Source organism: Taudactylus pleione, unplaced genomic scaffold, assembly GCF_031769625.1.
Source record: "Taudactylus pleione unplaced genomic scaffold, aTauple2 ptg000447l, whole genome shotgun sequence".
NCBI lineage: Eukaryota > Metazoa > Chordata > Amphibia > Anura > Myobatrachidae > Taudactylus > Taudactylus pleione.
The window spans coordinates 354,879-365,000 of record NW_028284849.1 but is presented as its reverse complement, the minus strand read 5'-3'; the positions used below and the strand labels follow the sequence as shown (position 1 = coordinate 365,000).

General features: G+C 47.3%; 1 protein-coding gene across 1 annotated transcript in view; it reads left to right on the top strand.

Annotated features, from left to right (window-relative positions):
• Window positions 1–10,122, top strand: part of ZC3H18 (zinc finger CCCH-type containing 18) — a 177,613-nt gene that overhangs the window by 80,133 nt on the left and 87,358 nt on the right. The gene's annotated exons all lie outside the window — the stretch shown is intronic.

Sequence of the window (10,122 nt, the reverse complement as noted above, 5' to 3'; positions counted from 1 at the left end):
GAAAAATCCAAATATGCCTTTTTCAAGAATATTAAGGGTGACGCCACAGTGTTTCCTCTTTCTGGTCAGTTAGTAGATCATTTAGAGGAGGCGTGGAAACATCCCGGAAAACGGTATCAGCCTCAGAGGCGCTTAGCCGTGGCTTATCCGTTTGCAGACAATTATTTTTCTATGTGGGAATCCCCTCCGCAGGTGGATTCTCATGTGACACGCCTAGTCAGAAGTGCCACTTTGCCCATGCCTTCCATGTCCTCCTTGAAGGATGCTACGGACCGCAAGGTGGAAATCTGCCTTAAGTCCATTTATTCCATTGCGGGGGTTGGGGGCGTCCAGACCGGCTATGGCCGTGTGTTGGGTAGCCAGAGCTATGGAGCGCTGGGCTGATAGTTTGGAGGCGTCTTTGGACTCTGACTGTTTGACTGAACAGGCCGAGTTGGTGGGCAATCTCCGGGACTCGGCCACTTACATCAATGAAGCGGCCTTGGATATCAGTATCCTCACCTCCAGGATTTCTTCGGCAGCTGTTGCTGCTCGTCGCACCTTATGGTTGCGATCTTGGAAAGCGGACGCTGATTCCAAAAAGGGCTTAGAAGGTTTGCCTTTTAATGGAGAAGTTCTATTTGGTCCGGATCTGGACAAAATAGTAGCTACGCTGGCAGCAGCCAAATCTGCATGTCTCCCGTCTGCTACGGTCCCTTCAGGTTCTGGTACGTCGTCCTTTCGGCCTTACAGGGCCCAGGGTAGGCCTAAAGCACAGTCTTTTCCACGACAGGCTGTGCCCAAGAAATCAGCCAAGCCCAGGAAACAGGCCTGGAGTACCAGACGTCCGGCCCCTAAGTCAGATGACAAACCTGTGGCCTGACGGTCCGGGCCTCCCTTTGGGGGATCCCAAAGTGGTAGGCCGCCTGCTCCATTGTTGGTCGATAACTACGACGGACACTTGGGTTCACGAGGTGGTTTCTCACGGGTATGCCCCCTCCTTTCGGCACAGGCCCCCATCCCGGTTCTTCACCACAGGCCTTCCACTAGACCAGAACAAAGCCTTGGAACTGCGGAAGGTTTTGCACACTATGCTCCAGGCTGGAGTTATAGTGCCTGTTCCATTCTCCCAGAGGGGCCAGGCTTTCTATTCCAATCTATTTTTGGTGCAGAAACCCAATGGGTCTTACCGTCCAATACTCAACCTCAAGGCTCTCAACAAGTCCTTGAGGGTGCCTCGGTTTCGGATGGAGACCCTACGGTCCATTATTCTGGTGCTGGAACCTGGTGATTACATGGTGTCATTGGACATCCAGGACACTTACCTGCATGTCCCTATTCTTTTGCGCCATCAGCAATTCCTCAGGTTTGCAATCCGCAACGAACATTTCCAGTTCCAGGCGCTGCCTTTTGGCCTGGCGACAGCACCACGTGTGTTCACCAAGGTCATGGCGTCTCACCTGCGGCTGCAGGGAGTCCGACTGTTACCATATCTGGACGACCTTCTGTTGTTGGCAGGGTCTCCAGAGCTCCTTCTACGCCATCTGGAGCTGACGATTGCGGTACTGCACCGTCACGGCTGGTTGATAAACTGGCAAAAGTCCACCCTGACCCCGTCTCAGAGGATCCTGCACCTCAGGGCCTTGTTGGACTCCTGGCAGCAGCGGATCTTTGTGACGGAGGAAAAGATCTCTGCTTTGCAGTTGGGGGTGCGCAGTTGTCTGCAGTGTCGCCGAGTGTCTGTGCACTCTGCGATGCGGTTGCTGGGCTCCATGGTGTCAGTATTCGACATGGTGGAATATGCCCAGTTTCACTCCAGACCTCTGCAGCAATTGATCCTGTCCAAATGGAATGGACTGCCTCAGAGTCTAAAGTCCCAGACGATGGTGCTCACTCCGGAGGATCGCCTGTCTCTAGCCTGGTGGTTGCAGACGACCCACCTCAACAAGTGTCGCCCATTTTGGGTGGCGAACTGGGTCCTGTTCACAACGGACGCCAGTCTCCGGGGCTGGGGAGCTGTCACGGGTCCACACTTGTTCCAGGGCAGGTGGACTCAGGCAGAAAAGGAGCTTCCAATAAACATCTTGGAACTCCGTGCGGTGTTCAATGCTCTCCAGCAGGCACATCAGGTTCTCCAAGGTCACCCCGTGCAGGTCCAGTCGGACAACGCCACCACCGTGGCCTACATAAATCGACAAGGAGGAACCCGAAGTTGGGCAGCACTCGAAGTGTCCCGCATCCTGGTCTGGGCGGAGCGCACTCTCCCGGCTATATCAGCGGTGTTCATCCCGGGAGTCCTCAACTGGGAAGCGGATTTTCTCAGCCGGCAGGAAGTGCATCCGAGAGAATGGTCTTTGCATCAGGACGTCTTTCAACTTCTGGTGGACAGGTGGGGTCTTCCAGAGATAGACCTCATGGCGTCCCGGCACAACAACAAGTTGCCGGTGTACGGGTCTCGAACAAGAGACGAAAAGGCGTCTCTAGTAGATGCTCTCTCCGTCCAGTGGACGTTCCAGTTTGCCTATCTCTTCCCTCCCTTTTTCCTTCTTCCGCGGGTAATCCGGAAATTCAAACAGGAAGGAGGTACGCTCCTGTTGATAGCTCCCGAGTGGCCCAGGCGGCACTGGTTCTCGGACCTCCAAAGTCTGTCAGTGGACGTTCCTCTGAGGTTACCACTACGGCCGGACCTGCTGTCACAGGGTCCTTGTCTTCACCCGGACCTGACTCTGCTGTCTTTGATGGCGTGGCTGTTGAGACGGCCATGTTAAGGTCCAGAGGGTTTTCCGGCTCTGTGGTGCAAACCATGCTAAGAGCTCTGAAGCCATCCTCTGCAAGAATCTACCATCGTGTGTGGCATACATTCTTCCAGTGGTGTCGACCTAGAGGTTATGCCCCTCGGGAGTGCCGCCTGTCTAGAGTGTTGGCTTTCCTACAGGCTGGCGTAGACCATGGGCTTCGCCTTGCTTCCCTGAAGGTGCAGGTGTCTGCCCTGTCAGTCTGGTTTCATCGTGAGTTTGCTGCGCTCCCTAATGTGCGCACCTTTATGCAAGGTGTTCTTCGCATTCAGCCACCTTTTGTTCCACCGGTGGCTCCTTGGGATTTGGCTGTGGTCCTGAGAGCTCTCCAGGGATCGCCGTTTGAAGCACTGGGCTCAGTGGACATTAAATGGCTTACAGCTAAAACGATATTCCTTCTGGCCATTGCTTCGGCCAGAAGTGTTTCTGACTTAGGGGCTCTCTCCTGTAGACCCCGTTTTCTGATTTTTCATAGGAACAGGGCGGTTGTCCTGGATTCCTTCCTAAAGTGGTTTCAAGTTTCCACATCAACGAGGAAATCGTTGTGCCGGCTTTTAATTCACCTGATCTTTCAGTGGGTGAGGCCACTTTGGATGTTGTGCGGGCCTTAAGGATTTATGTTGACCGCACTTCTTCGTTTAGGAAGTTTGTCCTCTATGGCTTCCGTAAAAAGGGTTGGCCTGCTTCAAAGCAAACTTTGGCAGGTTGGATTCGTATGGCAATTTCAGAAGCTTCTCTTCATGAAGGGCTTCCGGTTCCATCCTCTGTGAGGGCTCATTCCACTAGGTCTGTGGGTCCTTCGTGGGCAGCTCGACGTGGTGCCTCTGCAGTCCAGATCTGCAAGGCTGCCACGTGGTCCTCTGTCCATACCTTTGTGAGGTATTACGCTTTTGACACCTTTGCCTCTTAGGATGCTTCCTTCGGGCGGCAGATTCTCCTTTCAGCACAGGAGCGTCCCCACCCTTAAAGGATACTGCTTTGGGACATCCCCAAGGTATCCTGTGGATACCCTATGGACCCTGCTGTAGAAAATGAGATATGGTAAGAACTTACCTTTGTTATCTCTATTTCTACGAAGTCCATAGGGTTCCACAGGACTCCCGCCCTGTCGCACCTGTGCTGCAGATGGGCTTTGCTCTGGCCACCGGTTTTTCCATCTCCCTCTGGTGAGAATGTGATTTTTATGTGTGTCCAGATCTTTCTTCTCTCTCTTTCTTCTCCTCCTCCGGCCTATGGCTTGGTACGTAACTGAGATGCCTTGGCTCGGGGGCGGGGTATAGGAGGGGGACCCTGATGCATCCTGGGAGGCTGAAAACTTAACACTCTGGTGCCCGATGCCTGACATCATCACCTATACCCCCCAAGGTATCCTGTGGAACCCTATGGACTTCGTAGAAATAGAGATAACAAAGGTAAGTTCTTACCATATCTCATATTTTTTGTCTGCCTACTATTTACTTACCCCCATAGTTTTACATATATTATTAAATTTGCTGAAGTACCCTGCGTTGCCCGGGTTTAAATTTTCAAGTTATTAAGCTTTTATTATGTAATGTTGTCCAAATCTTATCCAGTGGAAGGTCCAGAACAGGCTCCCTGGGTCAAAGTTCTGCCAAGCGTATAGCAACGGGAGGTCTGACCGGGACCCTAACCCCTCTAAAACCTGGCCAGAACCCAACTGGACCACCACGCATTGGTTTCATCCCAATCGGTGCAGGGGTGTCCGAATGCATAACCGGACAGACAGACAAACAGACCAATGAATTTTATATATAAGATTTGTCGCTCTGTCACTTTGTCGCTCATTCGCTAATATCCTACTTTTTCGATACTAAATAACTATGTAACATTTGGAAGCTTTACCTTGAGAGCTGCGGAAGATAGTCGCCAACAAACAAACTATAGATAGATAATATCTTTTTTCCCTGTCCTGTAAGGGTTAAACAAGTGATATTGGGATTACCATATATTATGCGATCAGCCTCGCCCCCTTTTAACAAGCTGCCGATTAACCTGTTAAGCATCATCCAGCTGAATCCGTGTATGCTATCTGCCGGCCACTGTGATTACCTGTCACTTCCTGTACTCATCCATCCTACTTCCTGTGTTTGTACATAGCTCATCACTGGGTGTGCAGCCTAATTGCTTTACTCTGGTTTTCCCCATGCTGCAGTGTAATATTCATTGTAAGCATACCATTGTTGATCTTGTGATCAGCTGTAAGTGGATGGAAATTTTTAACACCAGTGTTACACAAACAATATAATGCAAAAACATTTCAGATTCTTTCATCAAGTAATCCTAAAGAATGTGTGCTTGCTTCTTTTTTTTTCTTTTTTTAATATGTCCTATAAATCTCTCCTGTGATAGAGAACTCGCAAGCTCCAGAAACAGCAATTCGGTTCAGTGTTTTTCCAACACTTCCCATTCTGAGTTCTGTCATCGGGAATGAGCCTATAAAACGGGCGCGTTACGCCGCACTCAGAACTTTATTCTGCATGAAGTGCGCCAGGCAACGGCTGTGATAGTGCTGCTTGTGTTCACGAGAATTCAGCCTATCAATCAGCTAGGAACTATTTATAATAGTGGGGCATGAAATGGGTTAACCGGGTTCTCCTTCACATATGTGGTGGCTTTGCCCTTCTCTGTGGGAAAGGGGGTCCCTGAAGGCCATTTTGGATCCTGAATGTAATTTCTTGGCCTATTTCTAAATACCAAAAGTCCCCTGTACGTCATATGAACAGTGCAGCCAAGGCGCTTATACCAATCCTTAGTGTTCCCGTTAGATTGCGGACAGGGTGCTAAAGGGGAGGGAGTCTCTGCGCACGCTGAAGGGGTCGTGTCATTCTGACACGCCCCCAAATCGTTACACTTGCACTTACGGAGGTTCTCCCCGAGTTCTCCCGTCACGGTGAATAGATGCCATGCGCACCGCATCTATTGACCTGGCGATGATCGCTCACCGCAACTTTTCCCACCTGCGAGACACTGCGGGCGTGTGGGTGAGGTAGGCACAGGGCAGGCTGCTTTAGCGGGGTACTGCTAAAAGGGCAGGGCGCAGTTTGCCCATTTAAAATCAGGCAGGGTGCGGTGCCCCGCTAGAACCTTGCTATCGCAGCTGCTAATGTTAGTAGCTGCGATACTACTAATATTGTAATGCAGCAGGAAAACTAGGATGCCTTGTTTGTTCCCCCTCTTTGCCCCCCTTTCCTGTTTATCTTACTGTTTGCTTATTATTATTTAAAATATAGATGCATCTGTATAAATGTGGTTCTGATTATATATTTACAATATCTCTATTATATTTTATTATTTTTTTTTGCAACATCAAATAAAAATATGTAAAATAAATAGTGAGGAACTTGGTGCCTCATACATCGGTGATGTCACTAGTTCCATGGGGTCTATTTTTTTTAACCCTCTCAACCACCCCCCCCCACCCCCCCACTCGAAAAACATGCAGTACGTGGGTGGGAGAAAACCACTGCTTAGGAGAAGGGTTTTTACTCTAGCACTAAGAAATGTCCCGGATTGTTGTTTAGCAACCGTAAAACGTTCCAAATTGACCCCCCTGAAATTTTTTAGGCTGCTTTCTCATGAATATTTGTTCAGCCCACAGAATAGCTACCCCCATTGTGTGCATTAAAAGTTTAAATGCCAACTAGTATTTCCTTTTTTTTTTTTTTTTTACCTTAACTTTGACCAACAAACATTTGTGACCATCCTACCTTATTGGGGTTTCTCACGCTCCTCTAGTTTGGGTGTGGTTTACTTTGAAATTATTCTAATTATTATTTGTGTTCACAAAATTCCTTTGTTAATGTGTTTTGCATTGCACTGCCTATAGAGAGACGCCAGAATCCAGCTGATTTTCGGAGATGACTGCTATTGTCCACTAGGTGGCGAATGGTACTTTGTCCAACCTGTGATGCTTTGCAGAACAGTGACCTACTACAGCCTCGGCTGACATGTAATATATGGGACTGGCTTGCTGAAGAGCCTGTTTTTAATTTCTGGAGTTTTGTACAAAGGAGGATATAGATATATATATTACAGTATGGTACTGACACCAGCACTAGTCCCTTTAGGTTTTCTGTGTGGATGTTTTGTCTTTGTAGAAAGTGTATTCAACTATAATCCCGATCTACCGGTGGCTGCTGTATGTTCTCCAATAAGACCGTTGTTGTGCGATCCCGTAAGTTTCTGAAAATAGAAGAGGTGAGAATAAGCGCCTTTTATAGTGTAATAGGTCGTATAAAAATATCACCACGCTATTTAAATGGTAATTCATACCATTTTTTCCTAAATAACGAGGCATGTATTATGATATCTTCTCAGTATGTGCAGTACAGGCTCCAATAGTCACAATAGAGAGGGATAGAAGAAGACTCTCATTGTGTAGTAGTTAAATCATAATTTAATACATCACATCATACACAGAAATAAATGAGTTAATTACGTTTAAAACCATTCAAAAAAGCTTATCTGGAGATTTTGCAGAAAGCTGTAACGGAGGTCACCGTTCCCTCAACGCGTTTCGTCTCTTATTGCGATCGTAGCAGGACTTCGTCAGGAGGATAAATATAGGGTGACTGCTACTAGCTTATATACCCTACTAACTAATTGCGTAAGCCCAAACACGGCGTTTCCGGTGTTCGCGGCCATATTGGCACTAATGCACATGCGCGGGACTATAGAGATCCCGCGAGTGCTCAGTCAAACACAGGTGTGTTGGCATAGCGCTGCTCTCCGCTATATTCTGCGGCCGCGATCTTAGGTACTCAAGCGCACTCATAGATAATCTCAGGGTATACCTTACACCATCCGATGTGCGCTAACCTAAAGCCACGGGCACCCGATATATTGAAGAATGGGCTTGTAAAAAAAAAAAAAGGGCTATGCTTAGATTTTTACAAGATTTTTTTTAAAATTTTTTTATTATTATTTTTTTTATTCTATTTTGGCTGCATGCAGTAAATGATTTGGCTACAGCACCTTGCCAATATGTAGTCGGTTCTCTTTACTGACTATTTTTTAAAAAAAATTTAGGGTTTTTCCCCATCAGGTGACTGCGCTCCTGTAACAAACACTGAATAAATGCATGTTTCTTCCTTCCTCATGTTTTATCCATGTCTTTAAAAAGCAGCCAGGGAGGGGTCACTTGTGTTGCCTTTGGATTAGGGATGTGCAGGCTCGGTTCTACTCTGTTCCGTTCGTTTTTTTTTTACCGAATCTTATTGGCTATCCAAAACTTGTGACAGCTGAAACCCAATAAGATTCGGGAAAAAAAAAACGAACGGAACCGAGTAGAACCGAGCCTGCACATCCCTACTTTGGATACAACATAAATTCTGCTTTGGGTACTTTGCATCCAGATTGCAGCTTTGTCATATCTAAAGGTGGTGGAAGAAGATTTCCCCGCTCATGCAAAGACATGGCTGAAAAGCAAATCGGGAAAGAAGCAGCAATGTATTTAGTTACTGAAGGACGCATACAAGTTAATAAAGTTTCAATGTGGAAACCCCTTAAATTGCTGCAGGAAATGATAATAGAAGTGTGTTCTCATGCACCTATCCTCGGAACGCCTGGTGCAATTCTCGTGCTGTGCACTTTTTCCTCAATCTTGCATATTACTTTGCATATAGGGGTCTGATTCAGTAGTGGGCACTAATGAAATCACAGCTGCGATTCTGCACGGAACGCAGCTGCGGAAATAGGCCAATGCTTTCAAAGCTTAGCCAGGCATAGGGCTGCCCACTGCTGCCATCTCATATCTGTCCGGTGGGTACCAGCGACGCAGCATGTAAGGCAAGTCTGACCAGCCGCATTGCACTGCGTCTCTCCTGACAGGCTGAGAGCTCTCGTACGCTGACAACGATCACAATGGCTAATATATGCACGCCAGTGACACGGCGTTCAAGCGGTCAGACCCGCCTGCGTTTTTCTAACCACACCCCACCCCTGTTACCACCCCCCCCCAAACGCTGACTGCCTGTCACTCACTTTGCGAATGGTTCCTCTGTACAAAGTTAATCGCAATGCAATGGTTGCACGTGCGCAGTGCAGCTTTTGCTCATGCTCAATGACAATAATAGCTCGATCTGCGAAAATATCGCCATTGCGTCCGCTTCTGAGTCGGGCCGATGGTCTACTTAGGCTTTTAGGGTTAGTGAAGATAAAGTACCAATAAAATGGTTACAGGCGCTGGGGTGAGTGGTTTTAATCCAAGCTGCTACTATATAAGGGCTAGTCAGGCCCATACATAAGTGAACATACAATAAACAAGAACGTAGTAGCACTTATGATGATGATAAATTCACAAAAAATTGTTTAAAATTGCAAAAACCATATAGGTCACTTTAATAAAATATATTGCACTAGAATCAATTTAAAACAGTATAGGTAAGCCAATGTAAACACCTAATATAGGACCACATGAACACACTCCCTGTTCCTATGATACTGCCGGATACTTGGGTAAGTCTGTAAGCAATAGGTACCTTTTGAAAAAGCGGTCATCTGATACAGCGAAACGCGTTCGAGGACCACCAAGGAGACCACCAGAATACCTTTGTATTTGCCAAGTGTCCACACACACAGCAGCCTATGTTCCAGCCACCCTGAACCAACTTTCCTGAATTAATTCTTTCCTGGGACCATCTTGGAACTTTTCTTGCTGTCCATATCCTGGATATACAACAAAGGTCCATACCGTACAATTTGGAGGACTCGCAGTGCAGCATACCCACCTGTATGTCAATAGGAGTATTCCCTCTATCGGTACAAGGATCTGGTAAATATACTCTTGACAACTGAATATTGTATTGGTTCCAGTGCCTATACCATCATCCGGGGTCCATGTACTGGACCATTTCATTCTATACCTTCAAGTGACATTATTGCTTACAGACTTACCCAAGTATCCAGCAGTATCATAGGAACAGGGAGTGTTTACTGTATGTTCATTCTGGCGTGGTTAAATCCCAAAGTCCTTGGCGCGCTAAATGGGGGCTCTTTGGATAGGTTTATGTGGGCACATCTGTATTGGGAATAGCGTGATGATTCTTTTTTTTTTTTTTTAAATTAAAATCACGTTGGAATGGGAATCCCGGTTTGTAGTATAATTTGTATGGGCTTGGACAATGTACCATATTGGTGGCTGGCCTGGATGGCGCTCAGCCACCTGCACTTCTGTGTTGTCTAGAAGAAGGTGAAGTAGAATCCTAAGTAAGTGTTACCCATGTAGGTGAGAGTGATACTGTAAGTTAGTGCTATGTAACTGCCCTCCCTGCGCTTTCCTGCCAGTGCGAACCGTGACGAACTGTCCTGTGGGGGGAAAGTAGTGTCT